The following is a 20,137-nucleotide window of genomic DNA, read 5'->3' as shown; positions in this document are numbered from 1 at the left end:
CCACTCACAGTGCACAAGCCAGTGTCACATGATGGAGCAATCTACGGGCTACGCCGGGCTATGTGTAACCCGAGATCTGCCCCTGCCTATTACACGCTCCCTGCTGCTGTCACTCTGTATCCCGACCCAAATTACTTCCCGACTGCTCCGTATATTGAGTCACTCATCACCACCACCACGTGTTCCTTTATCAACAGCTTCCGCATTCGCGCCCGCCCCTGGCATAGGCACGCCCCGGCCCCTGTAGACACGCCCCGCCCCAGCTGGCTGGCTGGCTGCCCCCCACGCCCAGAAAGTGTGTTTGTTCTGGATAGAGGAGAGGAGCGTCGTTGCGGGGAGAGGGAGAGAGGTAGTCCAGGTGAGTGCTGCCTGGGGCTGGGCGGGTTCGCAGCGTGCACCGGGGTCCCTGGCGCGTGCTGTGTGTGTGTGCCGGCAGCATGTGTGTGATGGGTCGTGACCTGTAATACGGGAGGCTGGTGGGGGAGCTTTCCCTATATGAGGAATATGCCCCATAGCAGCTATGCCCGCTCATATATGCGCTGTGGGTTCTATTCTCACACTTTGTTTCTGGTTGTTATTTCCACGTCCTGTGGGCAGGGTGTCTCTCCATAGGTCCCCAGTGTCCTTCTCCCCCTCACTGGGTGCATAGGCCATAGTGTTCTACCCTAGCTGGTGCCCCCTACAGTGATCACCCTGCACCTATCCACTTGCTCTGTTCCCTGTCTCCGTGTCCTGGTACTATGGACATCCGGCCACTCATCATTGTGCCACATCTGTTCCATCCTGTCCCCTCGTTACACCAAGCTACTGTATAGCACTGATGTGGAGGAGAAGTCTTACTAGGCATTCCTTACCTATTCGGAAACAAGTCTGCAGGTCATAAATACTGTTCCCGCTCTCCCAGAGTAATAGTGTGTCATTATGTGCATTACAGCTGAGAGTCATTGTGCTTGTTATTCTCCACCATAGTATCTATTGCTAGATAGTGTACATACCATGTACAGTGCAATCTATACAGGTCCTGTCATCCATCCTTCAGTCTCCCTCTATCAACAGGTAGAGCTGGCACTGAGCAATGTTAAGAACTAAATGTTTCACTGCATCCCTGTTCTTGGTATTATTGTGCATTAGTATATATCCTATGATACAATACTAGAAGTTATGTTTCTTGTACACTTTGGTTTACATACTATATTGTAGTTATCCAGCTCATGTAATCTGGTATGTATATGTGTGTTTTTTTATATTAAAAAGTTATGTCCGTAATGTGTAGAGTCCAGTTCAATAACCACATTAATAAATATTTCCATCTTACTATCTTATATAATTGTTATGACACAAGGATTTTTACAGATAAAGAATAAAGTACAGTATTATGTAATATCAGAATTTCTCGTAAACGGAAAGCAGCTGTATCATGAGAAGCAGGAAACCTGTGGACTACAAGCATATTTTTTGTCCTAAGGCAGTCATGTCCAAACTGTAGCCCTCCAGCTGTTGTGAAACGATACAGCGAAAGTGGCAAGGCATGATGGGATTTGTAGTTTCACAACAGCTGAAGGGCCATAGTTTGGACATGCCAGTCCTAAGGTAACTGCTTGCCTATATTGTATGGTAAGTGACAGTGATTTTCTTTACACATAGGCGCTAAGCAAAAGCGATCTTAACACCTAATATACACACTTTGATCTAGACTTTCTGAAAAGCATACACTTCAGTATGCGTCAACTGCAGTATTACAACCATTATCATTGGGTAACCATACAATAGTAGCTATACACAGGGCAACATACTAAACAGAAGGTTTGAGAAATGAATGAATGCTTTTAATCCTCCTATGTAAAAGATTTTGAGTGAGCTTTTTACTCCTCCTTTTTTTTTTTTTTTTTGAGCCCTTAGTCATTTTCTGTTTAAGATCGGAATATTGCACTGCTAGTGGGTGGTTGGCAGTGCTGATTATTATCTTGGAGGCATGTTTTTCTCATTGCTGCACATTGTAAGAAGTCTGTAAGTAGGAAGTATGTTTGTGCAATGTCGCATAGGTCATAAAGGTTTAAAGGCTATCCAGCTTCAAAACTATGGCACTCATTAAATTTGACAAAGTGTCAGATTTCCTATCAGATTTCCTGATAATTAATTGCTTGTTATCATTTACAGGCTGGTGCTTTATGGAGCATATATGTATATCACTGCAAATCTATTAAAACCTGGGGGTTTTCAGTGGCATTTTTACAGAATTGCCATGACATTCAGGTTAAACTTTGTTGAAAATATTCACCTGTTTTGTATGGTGCCTGAACTGATAACAAGATGTGGTATTTTCATTATCCACCTATAGATTCTCAGTATTTATATGGAATAGCTTTGTCAGCTTGAAAAAATCCAATTTCACTTTACACTGCCGCATGTTCCTTCCTGAATTTGGGGGTTATCTTGGAATCCAAATGTCCTTTTCCTCCCCGTTTCCACGGTGACCCATCTGTTTATTTGCTGCAAATCTGTCACCTAGATATTCTGCCGACTTAACTCCTCTGCAACAAGCAGTTCACAGTTCCACAGCAGGAATTTTTTAAAAATGCCTTTTATTAATAAAAGGCTCCTGAACCGTATCACTATATCAATGATTTGAAGAGTTAAAGTGGTTGTGTTCTATATTTCAGATAGCGGATTTTCCCTTAAGTCACATGATACTTCTCCTGGGGTTTTTTTTTTTTTGCCTGGAGCGTCGATCCTTGCCCATCTCCTTGTGCACTCCAGCAAGTTAAAAGGTCAGATTTCTAATACCCCTTTCACACCAGAAATGCAGAGACAAGCCCGGGAATTAAATTCCAGGGACAAGCAGGGACATTCCCGGGCTGGGACCCATTCACACATGCTTTTGAAGCAGGGACAACCCGGGTCGGCACCTTTCACACTGAACCTGGGATGACCCTGCATTTGTATGAGAATAGCATTGAAAATGGCCTTTTTTAGGCTCACATTAGATGATGGATTATTAATACAGGTCGAGTATCCCGTATCCGAATATCCGTTATCCGAATTATTCCGAAATACGGACATTTCAGAAAGTGAAAAAAAATTTTTTTTTTGCTAAAAACTCACTGGGGACATTTGTAACAGCATCACTGGGGACATGATATGTAACTGGCACTATATATGTGCAAGACAATGATTGCTTGGCATTCAAATTCAGTGCCGAGATAGTACACACATTTTGTTTCACGTTTTGAAACCTTGTTTTTTGAACAATTAAAATATATTTGTGTGTATTTTATGTGGTAATAAAATATATTTGTGTGTATATTATGTGTTTATACAGCATAAATGCAAGAGAATTCAAAATACATCATTGAAATATTAAAATATTCCGAAATACGGAATAATCCGTTATCCAAAATTCTCCTGGTCCCGAGGATTTTGGATAAGGGATACTCAACCTGTAATTAAGACGCAAAACATTTGTAGTGTTTCAGCCTTTGTTTACTTGTATAAACAAATTAAAAGGCATATGAAAGCATCTTCCCCCTCTAATGATTAATAGCTCTCTCACCTCCTCATTTGTCCAAGACATGGCACACATTGCAGGCTTTCAGGAGTTAAAATGAACTTCTGGGGTCTGTGGTGCCACAGAACATTCACACTGTCTCCCTGCACGCTGTATGCTGTCTCTGGGCGTGTCTGTGAGTGTCCACCACAACAGGAAGTTGCCCTGCTAGCAAATCAGCACTAGCAGAGGCAACACGGGAAGCAGGGACATGTCCCTGCACCTTTCACACCAGCCAGTAACCCTGGAAGGACCTGGGAGCAACCCTGCTACCTAGCAGAGTTGAATTGCCGGCAAATTAACCCGGGAATGTGTCCCTGGAACCTTTCCCACCAGAGCTAGTCCTGGACCCAACCCGGGAATTTAGGCTGGTGTGAAAGGGGTATAAGAGGAAGAGGTTGGCCAAGACCCTGGGCTAAAATTTGTCACAATACAGAAGGGTGTAGAACTTGCTGGGCTGATCATAGTAATGCTACAGTATAAGAGGATGCGGTAATTTGGTCTACAGCATGATGGTCGACATGGGAAAAGGTTGACGGGTCGTTAGTTCAACAGGTCGTTCATTCGACAGGGTCTAGGTCGACAGTCAACTGGTCGACATGGGGTTTTTCACTGTTTTTTGAGCCAACATGTGCTGACAGGCGGAATTTTAATGCCCTACCATCCACTAGGGCGTGGTGGGAGAATAAAATAGTGTGCAGAGTGTAGCGAGGCACCGTGCCCGACGCATTGTGAGTGGATATGGTGCACTTTAAACTGTGTCCATGTCGACTGTGTTGATATTCAGGTAAAAAAAAAACAGTGAAAAACCCCATGTCCACGTTTTGACTGTTAAACTAATGACCTCCGACTTTTTCCCATGTCGACCATCATGCTGTAGACCAAATGATCCCAACCCAGTATAATAGTAACATGTAAGTAGTTTTCATTTGCTATTTTACACAACATGTGAATACTATGAGAACTGTCAAGTCCTTTTGTTTTTTTCCCCTTCATACAGTATGTGTTAGAAGAAATAACAACAAAGGTGGAGATTAAGGGCCTGATTGCTGCTGTGCGAATTTGTAGAGGACTGTGATCAATAGTCGCCGACCAGACAGAGTGAAATTCTGCCCCCATTCAAGTCTGCGGTTGACTTGCGAATGGATCGCTGATCTGCAAAGCCATTCGCAACTCACTCACCATTGATTTTCCCAGTCTGTGCAAGTGGGCTTAACTCTGATCCTTCTACAACTCTGACAGACAGGCTAATCGAGACCGGAGCTGACGTCCCACACCCTCCCTTAAAATGCTTGGGCAAGCCTGACTTTTCTCTGGCACTCCCAGAAAATGGGCGGTTACCACCCCCAAAACGCTGGCTTCCTGTCAGTCAAGTTGCGAGGGGATTGAGAAAAAAAAATAAAAGCTGATTTTTTTTTTTTTTTTTTTACGCTGTAATCCAGAAGGGTCAGGTGAACGTATACTTTATATTTTTCTCCTATTGGTTGTGCACCAGAAAATTGGTGATGTTGGGAAACCGTTATTTAAGGGAATGCGCGCAGCTGAACATCACGGTGGCACTTATATTGATTTGCCTCACAGAGCATTCTGTAACCTGTAATATCCCAGCATGCACTCACAGAAGTCTCCAGTAACTTTTCCTTTTCCTATAATGAATACTAGTTATACCATAGCCCATAAATTAGGGATTTGCGATTTGTCTTTGCAAGGTATTCTAATCATATTTTGTGTTGCAATGGAAGTAAAGCACATTTATTTTCTGAATATATGGTATGTCTAGTACTGTTTTTGTATATTTTTTTTAATTATTGTTAGAAATAACTGCAATAAAGCTAGTGTAAACTGTTTTGCCAATGTACATTTATTTTTTTACACCCTTTACTCGTTTTGTTTCATACAGTTCCATCATGGAATTCATCTTTGTTACACCAGTAGTTGGTAGTTAATATTGGTTGATGAATTTAGTTGCTACCTTACGTGCATTGTGTGTGTGTGTTTTTTTTTTTAAATAAGTCAATTTAACACGACTGCCGCAGAGTTGTATTTATTATTTGACTAGCATTACTAAATATCAGACTGCATAATATGAACATTTAAACTTCAAATATAGGCATAGGCTTTTAAATCTACGTACAGTATAATTAGTGTGTAATTAATGTATCTTTTAAAGAAAGAATAATCTAATGAAATTGCAAAATATACATAAAATATTGTAAGACATGTTGTATCACATCCATTACTGTTATGTGTTTTATGTTATTTGTACAGGCTCTTTGTTTTGACCTATTTTGAAAATTGTTGTTTTGTTTTTATGATGGCAGCATAATGATGGATCATGTATAAATAACTGATCTATAATGGTGTGTACACATGGGTACAATCACCCTGCGATTCTGACTATATAGTCAAAATCGCATTGGTATCGCACAGCAGAAAGTCTTGGCTGCCTTGACTATATAGTGCAGATCTGCACTATATAGTCAAAATTGTATGGCATCGCACGGCACATCTCACCGTGTGTACACACCATTGGTCTTTAAAGGCCCCCATACATTAGTCCGACTTGTCCTAAGGACAAGTCGGACCTGATTTCCCCCTGCAGCTCCCCGGGAGGGGGACACACGATTTGGCACTTGATGTGCCAAGTTTTGCAAATGATACATCGCATTCGATGTATCATTTGCAACTCCCGGGGAGCTGCAATGTGGAGCGAGCAGGGGGGCCGGGGACATCGAGGTGGCGGGCGGGGGATGCTGCAAGGCGGCTGGGGGGACGGACGCACGCTGCTAGTAGTGCGGATGCTGCGGGGGACACAGGCGGCAGTAACATAGAGCCGGGCGGGGGGAGCCGGAAGCTGTCAGTACTGAAAAAAAAAAGCCCATACAATGAATGGGCAGCCTGTGATTGGCTGAGCCCGCTCTCAGCCTGTCAGCAATTGGCTGAGAGAGCGCTCAGCCAATCACAGGCTGCCCATTCATTGTATGGGCTTTTTTTTTTCAGTGCTGACAACTCCCGGCTCCCCCCGCCCGGCTCTATGTCACTGCCGCCTGTGTCCCCCGCAGCGTCCGCACTACTAGCGGCGTGTGTCCCCCCCCCCCCTACCCAGACGGAGCATGACAGCTCCCTGCTCCGGCTCCCCCTGCCGCCCCCCTCCCTCGCCGGCGTCCTCAGAGTCCCCACGGCTGCACATAAGATTTATCTTATGTGCAGCCGGTCCGACGTCCCGACTCTGACCCGATGCGCACGGGACCGCGCATCGGGTCGGACCGGGTGTCAAAACCTGCGATTTGGTCCGATTTCACTGCCCGATCCATCTGGATCGGGTGAAATCGGGGCCAAATCGCATAGTGTATGGCGGCCTTAAGTGTTGATATTTTGCTAATGTTTTTAATTGCATTTCTGGGATTAACCTAAGTACTTAATGTATTTTGTGGGAATTCTGTGTTTGCTCATACACAGACTGAGACTGCAATAACAATTTCATCACATCTGTTTTTACTTTCAGGTACTGTTTATGGAATAATGTTGTACCTAATTTTTCGTCTCGTGATACAATAATAAAGTTTTATTTATTTTAACACCTTGGCTATTGCCCAACATGCTGAATACAGTTTAGCTTGCACTATGCAATACATGCATTTTGCTCCAGATCTTGTAGACATGCTGTTCTGTCACATGCTTCTAATGACTAATATGTTCTATTGTGCGTGGATGACCGAAATGTGTCTATTAAGATTAACAACTTTTTTACAGTTTCTTAAGTCAATATTGCAATGTAAAGGGAGTGTTGAAACTTAAGTACTTTCAGTGATTTGGCAAACCTTATACTCAGCAGGTTAGTCAGTGCCATTGTTGTCTGATGTCTTTGGTGGGTGATGCCATGTGGCACTTTGTCTTCCCAGAATTCATGGCACTGCCAGGGACACTGGCTTCTTTCTGCCTTCCCCCGCTCCATCTGTCCCCCCTCCCATCACATACTGAAGGTTGTGAATAAGGGACCATTGTAGAGGAGGGGGTTATTTAGACTTGCCAGTATCTGCTTTATAACAGTCTGCTTCATGTGAGTTCCAGTTGGAGCATAAGGCATTGGCCTCTCAAATGAGAAGTTGAGACAGCCGAGCGTGACCTATTGTACATTTTAGTTTTCCAGGCAGACAGACTTGTGTTGTATTATTTATGCTGGATGGAGATCGCACCGTGTGGTATGTTTGATTACAGACCTTTGTTCTGCATGTAGGGTTTTGGAAACAGTCTGGTGCAGTAATTGTCTACGTTGATTTCCCCTTGTACTAGACTTAGACCCAAGTGTTTGCTGCTCACCTTACGCAATAAACTGTGATCTACATCTCTCATTTGTCTCCCGATGAACTGTGTTCTGGCATACAAATGGGGTAACACAGTTTGCGTTAACTCACCAGTTCCGAAACGGTGTGGCTAGACACCCTGGGGTGCTGCTAGGCACTTTCATGGGTACCTCGGGTTGGTGGTCCAGGACCAAATCAAACCAATGCTAGTGGCTGCTAATCAACATGTGGACAATCATAAATAAAACTACACCGCCACATAAATGCAGGTAGGCATGCTTTACTAATTTTAATATCCTTTTCCAAATACAATAAAAAATATCCTAGTGGTGCTGTGAAACAAATGCTAATGTGCTAGGGTGCTGTTATTCAAGAAAGCTTGGGAACCATGGGTTAAGTACATCCATTCTCCATCCTACTTGAAATCTAGGTTTAGATATTAACCCCTTCAGTGGCAATCCCAAGAATTTTCCAGGCTGTGCCTCAGTGCCCAGTCTGGCAAGCCCGGAACATTTTTGGGATTGCCCGGCTCCCTCTCCTACACCGCGCCCCTTCCTCCCCCCTCCCCTCCGGCTTTTCTATTGACCTGTCCGGCGCCGGCTTATGACAAGCCGGCTGCCGGGAGCAGGGGCGGCGGGGAGCAGGGCCGGGCAGCGGTTGATTCACAGTTCAGCGGCACTGCCCGGACCCAGGGAGAGTGTGGTGGCTTTTTTTTTTTTTTTTTTTTTTAGGGACCGCTCCCCATAAAAACTCACCCAGTGGGGAGCACTCTATATAAAAAAAAAAAAAAAACACCACTGAAGGGGTTAATGGCTATCGAGTTTTACTATTCTATTTGTTTTAGTAAGTCTGCCTAGATACATAACTGCATAACTGAGCTCACAGTACTTTTTTTTTTTTTATATTAATGTGGGCATACACCAAACAGTATGTGCAATAGTCAGCATTGCGTAATACTCATGATGTAGTTTTTGTTGATGATAGGTGACCTATGACTTATCAGTGATGTGTGACCTTTTGGTATGCTGAAGGCATCTACTTAGGTTTGGAGATATTTCTAGATACAGCAATTTATTATTTATTTACAGTTTCTTATATAGTGCAGCATATTCTGTTGCACTTTACAATTGGAATGAATAATTTCACAATGGTATTTCCTTCGTTCAGATATCTTTTGTAGTCTTCTAAAATACTTTGCAGATGCTGTACATGTCATTTAGCAGTTTCTCTCCTGCTAGCCTTGGACTTTATGCTTACTTTTATGAACCCAGTTAAACCTGAACTGTTGGCTGGTATGCCAGCAATAAGAAGTGTAATGGCAAACCTTTTTTTGCATCGAGAGACTTCCTAACTTAAGTTCAGGGCCTTTAAAGGCTGGTTGACATAACGAAGCCTAATCAATAACCCATTTAATAAAGACTTGTTTGCATTTACCTCGTATATCTGTGTGTTTCTGCCATTTTGTTTAAATTTCATTATACACATTAATTGTTGGTACTACCATTGCAAGACAAGCGTCAACATTACTTTTAAGCCTCTTCATTTAACAAATGTTTGCAGCATGTCAGCATATGCAATTTATTCTGAAATATTACAGGTTGAGTATCTCTTACCCATATATCAGTTACCCAAAACATTCTGAAAACCATAGTTTCCAGAATGTATTTTTTTTTTTTTTTTTTTTCCTAAAAGCAATAATGGGGACATCTGTAACAGGCACTACTGGGGGAAGGATATGTAACTGGCACTAAATATGTGCAAGGACATGATTGCTTGGCATTCAAATACAGTGCCTGAGATAGTACACAAACTTTGTTTCATGTTTTGAAACCTTCTTTAATGCACAAATAAAGTAAATGTGTGCGTATTTCAACATAAATTCAAGATACTTTATTCAAATATAAAAAAATTCCGACATACATTTGAGATAAAGGATTATCCTGTATCTGGTCCTGAGCAATTTGGATAAGGTGATACTCAACCTGTATTTATATTCTAATGGGGGTATGCAATGTCGTTCGATCTCCCGCAGCCATCTCCCGACGGGGGAGATGGCTGCGGGGCCCTATTCAATGCTGTCTTCCCCGACAGCATTGAACAGGGGTTTTGCGCAGAACGAGCCCGACATCACAAGCTGTCGGGCTCGTTCTGCCGAGAAAAGCCGGAAATAGGCGAGCTCCCGGCCGGAGCTCGTCTATTTCCGTCATCAACTCGCGGCCACGCCCCCTTCTCGCCGCTCGGCGGCCGGGACATTGAATCCCGACTGCCGAGCTCCAGGCGAGCTAACCGAGAACGGGACAGGGGCACGGCTGTCGCGCTAGCTCGACAGCCGTGCCCCTGACATTGAATACCCCCCAAAGGGTGGCCTTGTATATTATCCAATGAGATGTTTTATTGACTACACACCTAATGTTCAAGTAAACTTCAGACACACATCAAATCTTCCATGACAAACGACTCCCTGCTTTTATACCTTTTTCAAGCCCCACATACAGTACACAATTTTTTTTTCATCAATGTTGCTAATTTTGGCCCTTCTGAAAGAGATGGTTTAAAAATATAATTATTTAGTGTGTACGCTCAATATCGTTAACGATGCCCGCTCCTTATTAACGACACTCCTTCCTCCCTTGTTTTCTGCTGCATGCTCAATGTTGATTATGTTGTCATCGAGGTATACAGCAGTGGGAGGTGGGTGAAGCCACGGACTATATCGTTTACTGATTTTATTTGTAGAGTCTCTCCCAGGGCTTATGGGAGAGGCAGCTGAGTGTTCTGTGTGATGCTAGATCGCTCAGCAAACAGAAATGTGTCCGCTCTTCGGTAAAAACGCTGGCCCTAACGGCAATTGAGATTAATATCCAGTATGTTTAATGTTAATCGCCAGGCGATAGACTAGCAGGGTTGCGCACACAGAGCGAGGTAGGTGCATTTTCTAAGCAATACAGCGAGATCATGCCCCTAAATTGGTACGTGTGTAGGCCTCATTAGTGTAAGGTTTCTGAAAGGAGAAGGCAATATATTGCTCATAACATTGAGGCCATTGACACCACTTCCTTATCTTCTTAGCTTGACACACTTCTGTCTCCTTCTCTCTCACTGTCAAGGAACTTCTCTATACAATACCTCCCTTACTTCTGCTATTGACTCTGTAGCTCCAGTGACCGCAGATCAACACCTCAATTCTGGCATTCAAAATTCAGTAAATATTTGCAAAAATGTTCATATACTGCTGAGCCGCAATAAAGAAAATCTTCCCATTTATGCGCTCATCATACAGTGCTGCACTTTCACTAAATGTTCATACTTCTAGAACCTCATCTCATTCCAACCCCTGGCGTCACTTTGCCAACATCAGCTCCCTCCTCCGCCTACCCCCACCTTGTATCCCTTCCTCACTATAGGCCCTTGACATTGCCACCTACTGTACATCCAAAATTTACTCCGTATGACAGGAAATCACATCTCAACAGCCCCCCAACAACCTGCCTACTCCTTTCCCTAACCACCTCTCCCCAGTCATTTCACCAATTCTGACTTTCCCCCCCCCCCCTATTAGACCCGGGTGCCGGACGGGTTCCCGACTGTCAAAACGCTGACAGCTGGGTGCCCGACTGCCACCCGCTATTTTCCCTCGTGGAGGTCCACGACCCCCATAGAGGGAGAATACAATAGGTGGATCGCGTAGCAAGCCACCGTGCCCGCAAGGGGCTTTTTCGCGCTCGCCATGCTGTCTGACTCCGGGTAGTCGGGATCCCGACGTCCAGATAATGACTGTCGGGATCCCAACTGTTGGAGACACATACCACACCCATTAGACCCTGCCTGTTCCCACCTTGCACACCTCATTCTCTCCCTCTCATCTGGAACTGCCCCTCTGCCTTCAAGCAGGGGGCAGTACTCCCTTGATCCTAACACTCTCGAACTACTGACACATCTCTCTCCTATCTTTCGCCTCCAACCCCCATGAACTCATTGTGTCTGCTTTTTCCCCCTTTCACTCTATTTGATCCATTACAGTCTGGCTTCCGCCTTTCCCACACCCCTTTAAACCAGGGCTTGACAAATTTTTTTAAAATCTAGGAGCCAGGACAAAAGTGTAGGAGCCAGACAAAATAAAATCTCCCTCAAAAACTAAAAAGGTACTTCCTCATCTTTGCGGCCACTGCTTACGCTATAGGACTTACGTAAGCATCATTGTCCGCTCGCCACGCTTCAGGCTCGGTGGCTAGCTGCACTCCGCTTGTCACAACATTACTTATAGGTAATAGATGGTGGCGTTGACCAAGGGTGGTGGCACGGTGAAAATCCGTAACTGGCATAGGAGGTGGCCGCAAAGATGAGGGAGTACCAATAAAAATTACTGAAAACTTGGACAAGGTGTGTATGCTGCAAAGAAGGGAAATATATACTACATTTCTACAATAAAGTCAGTAACTGGATAATGTCAACTGTAATTTAGTTGACATTATCCAGTTACTGACTTTATTGTAGAAATGCACCATATTTAGGTCTTCTCTGCATAATAATTTCTGGTACTTGTGTACTTTCACGGCTCCCATCGCATGCCATATATAGTGGCATGCGATGGGATGCGATTTTTGCAGTTTTTAACCATTTTTTTACAAAATCGCATGCGATCGCATGCGTTTTTTAACCGAAAAGCATCCAAATGCATTGAAATTAGTATCAAACATGTTCAATGGCCCCCAAATGTCATTTTTGAGACTACCACCCCCACTATCAACGCGAACCCGAAGCGTGGCGAGCCTGCGAGGGGCGGCGGTACGCGTCCTACGACCTTTTCATACCCCCACTATCCACATCGGCGTGGAGTTGAGAATAGAAAGTGTGGCGAGCCACCGAGCCCGCAGCGTGGCATGCGGACACCTGTGAAGCCCGCGAGGGGACACGTATACCTGTGAAGGTATCAGTGTCCCCTCGCTGTGCTTGCCACGCTTTCTATTCTCAACTCCACGCCGACGTGGATAGTGGGGGGTATGAAAAGGTCGTAGGACGCGTACCGCTTCAGGTTCGCGTTGATAGTGGGGGTGGTACAGCCTCAAAAATGACATTTGGAGGCCATTGAACATGTTTGATACTAATTTCAATGCATTTGGATGCATTTCTGTTAAAAACGCATGCGATGCAATTTTTTGCTATGCGATGCACATCGTGGGAGCCTTGATTGTACACAAGTACCTAAAGTACCGCACTTACATTTAGAAGGGTGCTGTCTCACCAACTGCCCGGGACGAGAACAGAGCAGGGCTGCAGGACGGTGCCTGGAGCCGCGCTGACACCGGCGGCTTCCTGCTGCTAATAACGTAGTATAATGCCACTCAGGAGACTCCAGTGTCTCCGCTATGGCGCGGGGGGGCGGGGCCGGATCTCTGAGATATGCTTCGACGAGGGTCACACTGATATCCGTGGCGATGTGACCCCCTAGGCAGGAGCTTGGACACTGTATTGCGTCCAATCTCTCCTGACACACAGCGGCAGACCACACAGGATCTGGTCACCAGACAGGAAATTTTGGTCGCACTGGCGACCGGGGTTTGTCGAGCCCTGCCTTCAAGAAAGTATGCAATGTTATTTTTGCTGACAAATCTAATGGGGCCTACGCACTGGGTGATTTTTTTAGGGCATTTTCTAAGCGATCTCACTAGATTGGTTGGAAAATGCACCTGCATCCCTCCATGTGTAGAGGTCATAGCGACAGCGATGGACAGCCCCATGATCTGCTATTGCCCGGCGAATAATAATTAGTGAGATCGCCTGACAGTTTTTTTTCTCACCGGAGAACACTGGCCCTGAGTGATTGCTCAGCACTCCAAATTCTATCTGCATGATACTGCTTTCTTCCTACCTCTGACCACTGCTTCTGTCTCTTCTAGTGATCAACCTCCCCTGTTCTTCCACTCACAGGTTTCCACCAAGGCTCTGTTCCAATCAGAATCTATTTCGGGATTCGCATTGCGGGGCAGTGTCGGCACCGTTCAGACTGCACGTGGGTTTTGAATGCTATTGCATGGAAATTACAGCAAGGACGAGGATTCTGGGCAAATATTGAATACGACAAGGGGGGTTAGATGGTGAGGATGGATTTTCTTTGCCGAAAATAAGCCATCCTCGCAGTAATCTGTAGCTTTGTATCTTTTGACAGGCTTGTCAAGTTAAATTATAGCTTCCTTATTGGTTATCATAAAAATACAAAGGCTCTTTCTGATATATCTGGCACAGTGACTGTGACATGCATGCCTTTAAATTCTAAGGGCATTTGCTTGGTGCACCTTGCAGCATGCTGCGCTGTGCATGCACACTGTGGCAGAGTGTGGCTATGTCTATACATTGGATCTTGAAGGGTGTTATAAAGTAGAAGTTTCATTTACAAAAAGGGAATGGACTAGGCTTGAGATTTTTATTTAACTATTTGTTTTCTACCCTGTGCTAAATCACAGGTTCTTAAACTTGGTCCTCAGGACCCCACACAGTGCATGTTTTGCAGGTCTCCTCCTCACAGAATCACAAGTAAAACATTTAGCTCTACCTGTGGGTTAAAATGTGTCAATGAGTAATTAATGCACCTGCCGGATGAACGGTGTGGGGTCCTGAGGACAGAATTTGAGAACCCCTGTGTTAAGTTCTAGTAGAAGTGCAAATGTGCCATACGTGAAGGTACTGTAGAAAGCCCTTTTAATGTAATTTATTTAAATGATTCAATATAAAAAAAACTCCACATATGGACACAATGGGCAGAATTACTCCTTTGTGCACTAAAAGTGGAAGCAATATTTGCAGGGAAACTGATCTGTTGTAAACTTTCTGGGTATGGGGAGAGGCTGCTGTGAAGACAGAGATTGGAGGTAGAAGCAGATAGTGACTGTGGGGTGGAGAGTTTTTTTAGGCTAAAAACTGTCACAGCTCAAAGTACATTGCAGAATCTGTCATTTTGACTGCATTTTAATTAGTTATTTAAATAAGTAAGCCTGAAGCATTGTGTTATTTTGCAATACTTTTAGTATTACAATAATCTATATAAATAAAAATGTAAATGTTCCTTTGTTCAAAATCTTAAATCTCTGAAAGTTCTTCACCGATTTGCTTTGAAATTTGGACACAATGTTGCATTCGTATACGCGCATATTTTTATATGGGATACGGTCGTTTTATCGAATGACATTAGGTCGAATGTCATTTGGTCGACCCCACTAGGTCGAATGTGTAAAAAGGTCGACATGGGTTTATGTCGAACTTCCGACTATGTCGACTGCCATTAGGTCGACTGGGGTTAGGTCGAATTGCTCTTTTTTTTTTTTTTTTGGTGCCGACATGTGCCGACAGGCGGTGGTTCATGCCCTACCATCCACTAGGGCGTGGAGGAGGTTATTAAAGCTGCCCGAAGCATAGCGAGCGATGCGAGGGTCCGATTCACTATGTCAACAGTGTCCATGTCGACACTGTTGACATTTCGGCCAAAAAGAGCAATTCGACCTAACCCCAGTCGACCTAATGGCAGTCGACATAGTCGGAAGTTCGACATAAACCCATGTCGACCTTTTTACACATTCGACCTAGTGGGGTCGACCAAATGACATTCGACCTAATGTCATTCGATAAAACGAACCGTATCCTTTTATATACATACTATTATAGAAATGATGAAATAGCACAGTATCAGGCTGGAAGATACATAAGCAGCAATGAAGCTGTATGGCAAATTCTTTCATGAACTAAGTCCAGCCAATTAAACCCCTTTCACATTGCCTTTTATAAATGGCAAGTTACCGTTTCAATAACGTTTTTGTACCTTTCACATTCAAACCCTTTCACCCATAGAAGACAGTGGATGTTAGCAATACCACTGTCCCAGCTCAGCATTCAGTGCTCAGCCACCAACAGACAGGCAGCAGTCATACAGTGTGTGCAGTGCTAGCTCCTGTGCCCCAGGTGCCACCTGGCTGCATGTAGAAGCCAGAAGGGGATGTGGTGGCTAGAGAGAAGGCCACTGGTTCGGCCAGCACAGCATTGTGCTGCCTGGACAAAAGGGAGGGGAGAGTCGGTGCGGGGGTCCGTGCGGGTCGCTGTCAGCCTTTCAGTTAGAATTATAAACTGGCACAATCACATACATGATCTAGATCTGAACTATATTAATGTATGTAATTGTGCCCGTTTATAATTCTAACTGAAAGGCTGACAGCGTGTCTCACCGTTGAATATGGGGAGACATGCGCACGCTGCAGGCTCAGTATAACACAGCATACGAGCACCAGCGTTCTAACGGTGATAAATTGACCAGTGGATCAAGTGATATCACATCACAGTATATTCTCTGTAACAATAAACCAGTCAGTCTGTGTTATCCATTAACCCATTATATGCACATGGTTGCCATCAGAAATTGGGAATCAATATATGGAACACACTGATCTGACAGAATATTCGATAAGAAGCCTAGTCTTCTCTCAGCCCGAATAATAGTAGGAGGTCTCCGTAATACACTGTCTTTTTGGTGAAAGCGAAAGCACATACACAGACTGATTGCCCTACGGTCTGATAAAATATACAGAGCCCTTATTTTCATACAAATGCAACAAATGTTGCTTAATTGTCTCAATTGATACAAGAATAACAAAATAAAAAATCAAAATAAAAAAGTATTGATGGCAAAGGTGGCTTATGAGTATGACAACCTGATAAATATCCAATAATTAGCTGGGAAGCCTGTGAATATGGATTAAAACTTAAATTTGGATATGTATTAGACGCTGGCAATTCTTATAAATTGAATCAATAGATTGAGCAGACAGAGGCACACAGTCTTTTTAACAATGTATGGTGTCTGTTCCACTTGTATGTATGTGTGTTCTTTTATACTACGCTTTTTAGCCCAATAAAGGTTACTTTTTAGGACTGATATAAATTTTTCTATGGTGCACTACAATGTGACAAACTTTTCTTTCTCTTTATAAATTGTTCCAATTTCTGTCCATTGATAGCACATCCCATGATCTCCAATATATGAACTAAATTAATAGAGACAAATTAGGGGGCCACACAGTACACCCAACAGTAGGGTACACATGAAGATCTATCTGTCTTGTGCGACAGACCAACCACCCCGAATTCCACTCTGTGTGTAATTGGCACTAGTGTGTGGAGTTCACTGTGCCAGCTAGAGTCACTTGTACATACTGTGTCAGGATTACGCACACCATAATGGCCATTACACATTATGCCACACACCATTATGCAGAGTAGATATTATGCCACACACCATAATGTTTGTCTAAACTTCAGTAGCTTCCCTTCCCACACACCTCCAGCTAATCACTGCAGCTAAACATGATGCTTTTGGGTGTTTAAAAAGTGTTGGGCACTCAAAAAACATTACAAACTCCCCCATGGAGTGCAAGGACTTGTAAAATCGAATTATTGTAATACAGTATATAGATAATATATGTACTGTGTGTGTGTGTGTGTGTGTGTATATATATATATATATATATATATATATATATATATATATATATATATATATATATATATATATATATATATATATATATATATATATATACGCACCCCAATATAGTAGTCCTAATCTTCAGCATGCCACAAGACCTTTCCACAGACCTTTAGCTCATCTCTGCAGCCCCAGCGCCAGCATCTACTATTAATTACTGCACTGAAGCCGAAGTGCAGGAACAAGCAGCATTGTAGCCCGAGGTTACAGACAATGCTACCATATCTCCGGGCAGGGTCAGCGCTACCGCTTCAGAGCGGTGATTAATAGTATATGCTGTCGCTGGGGAGTTAAGGAGTTGGACCCCTGGGGGAAGCTGCCGTCGGTACTTGTTTCCTATCTGGGCGCCCATCGCGGGTACATCGCATGTCATTATAATGACATGCGATGCGACCGACGCGATTACCGCGATTTTTACATAGGGACCAATGTTAAATGTCCCAATTGACCCGCGATGACCGCGATTTACCATAGGAAACTATGTTAAATGGATCAATTTCCCCAAATTATCATAGGGAACAATGGGAAATGGGCCAAAAACACCCCTGAACATAAAAATGTCCCCCCAAAAGTAGTTGACGCCACCCCGCCATCAACGTGAACCCGAAGCGTGGCGAGCGGCGGCGGTACGCGTCCTCCGACCTTTTCATGCCCTACTATCCACTAGGGCGTGGAGTGAGAATAGAATGGCGAGCGGACGCGGATACCTTCACAGTTATACGCGTCCCCTCGCTGGCTTCCCAGGTGTCCATGGCGACGCGGACACCTGGGAAGCCCGCGAAGGGACGCGCTTACCTGTGAAGGTATCCGCGTCCCCTCGCGGGGCTCGCCACGCTTCGGGCTCGGTGGCTCGCTACGCTCGCCACACTATTCTATTCTCACTCCACGCCCTAGTGGATAGTAGGGCATGAAAAGGTCGGAGGACGCGTACCGCCGCCCCTCGCGGGCTCGCTGCGCTCGCCACGCTTCGGGTTCACGTTGATGGCGGGGTGGCGTCAACTACTTTTGGGGGGACATTTTTATGTTCAGGGGTGTTTTTGGCCCATTTACTATTGTTCCTATGCTGATTTGGGTAAATTGATCCATTTAACATTGTTTCCTATGGTAAATCGTGGTCATCGCGGGTAAATTGAGGCATTTAACATTGTTCTCTATGGGAAAATTGCGGGCATCGCGTCTGGCACATCGCACCCGATTTTTTATCGGCCGCGATGGCCCCGATTTTACCCCCGATGCCCGCGATTAAAATAGTGGGCGCCCAGATAGGAAACAAGTACCCTGCCGTCCATTCCGCTGCTCTGCTGCAATTACACACGCCCAGAAGCACGTGTCCATACTGCCACTCACTGGCCAACGAGTCAGCACAGAGCACGTCCCAGGGGACACGCCTGCTCTGAAAAACAGAGTCTCTGGTCAGTATTCTCGGGTAAAATATGCGCTATAGCACGTATTTGCGAACCAGGGACATACAGCACCCACCCTATCCCCCCCCAGCCCCAGTGACATACAATACCCACCCTAGCCACCTCCCATGCCTGCTCCAGCACTATCCCACTCCCTTGTGTCGGATGTTGTAGATGTTTCTCGGCCAGGCCCAGATCTATCCCTCTTGACTATAGCCTCTCTTATCCCTAATTTAAGGTTGGATTTAATTTAATTATTGGTACTCTGTTGGTATAGCATCCTTGAAAGTACTGATCCCATCAGGCACTATTTTGTCTTTCTGATCTGCCAGAAAAGTTTGTTTTACCCAAACAAGATTTTTATAAATATCTCTAGCTACGTCATTGGCTAACTTCAAATTCTGATACTCACAGCTACACCTTCTCTCCCTAGAATAATTGTTTCTAGATTGTCCTCCCCAGTGCACAAGGGCGGGATATCAAGGTGGTACAATTATCAGATTAGCACATTTAAGACAGGAAAAGTATTAGGTCAAACTATATGGGAAACTGCTCTGTCTAGGTGTCTGCCTGTGGAGGAATGAGATCCTCTCTCTCTCTCTGGGCAGTATTCAATGAGAAAAATTAGCCGTGTTTTATGGCGAGTTTGTGCTTTTCTCGCGTTGGACGGAGACTTTTGCTCTCAAAAAGCGAGCAACCCTATTCAATGTGCACTTCTCGCCGTCTTTCGAAGTGATTTTCGCTCTGTCTCTCCGTGTAGCAATTCTCCATCTTTTCATGGAGAAGTGGAATGTGAACTATTAAAATAAAAGTTTTTTTGTTTTAATTTTGGTGTAAAAAAAATCAGGAATTTTATTCTGAGAAGGGGCATGCTATTTTTATTCATGTGCACATGAATATATATTTTAATAAAAAAAAAAAATTTTTTTTTTTTTTTTTTTTTTTTTTTACACAGAGCAGCCAGCAGGGGGCCGGGAGCAGTGTTCCCTCTAAGCTGTGCGCACACACCTTGAGGAGCATGCGCACAGACATTACAACTGAGCGCACAAAGCAGAAGTGGTCCCTTTTTGCAGTTGTGGGCTCAATTCATGTGTGTTTCACCCATAAACTACATTGTGTACTGTATTTTGAATGTTTAATATAATTTTGAAGTAAAGTTAACACAAATGCTGAATGTCATTTTCCAGTTATATATGTGACGCACAAAAATTTTAATTTCATTCCAAAGTTGCACAGCCAAAATCTTTAGCCGCACACAGCCTTCGTAAAATTAGAGGGAACATTGACCGGGAGCCGAGCTGCTCATTAGATATTCATATATTCACTGCACCCGATCATTACATATGCATGATCGGGAGCA

General features: G+C 44.1%; 1 protein-coding gene across 1 annotated transcript in view; it reads left to right on the top strand.

Annotated features, from left to right (window-relative positions):
• The first annotated feature begins 211 nt into the window (after positions 1-211).
• The window catches only part of RHBDF2 (rhomboid 5 homolog 2), a 101,251-nt gene continuing 81,325 nt past the window's right edge, over positions 212-20,137 (top strand). Inside the window, exon 1 of the mRNA XM_083147832.1 lies at positions 212-358. The gene's annotated coding sequence lies outside the window, so the exon portion shown is untranslated. The remainder of the gene's footprint in view (positions 359-20,137) is intronic.

This window comes from Crinia signifera, chromosome 6 (assembly GCF_055691185.1).
Source record: "Crinia signifera chromosome 6, ASM5569118v1, whole genome shotgun sequence".
Taxonomy (NCBI): domain Eukaryota; kingdom Metazoa; phylum Chordata; class Amphibia; order Anura; family Myobatrachidae; genus Crinia; species Crinia signifera.
This window is presented reverse-complemented; position numbering and strand designations above follow the sequence as displayed.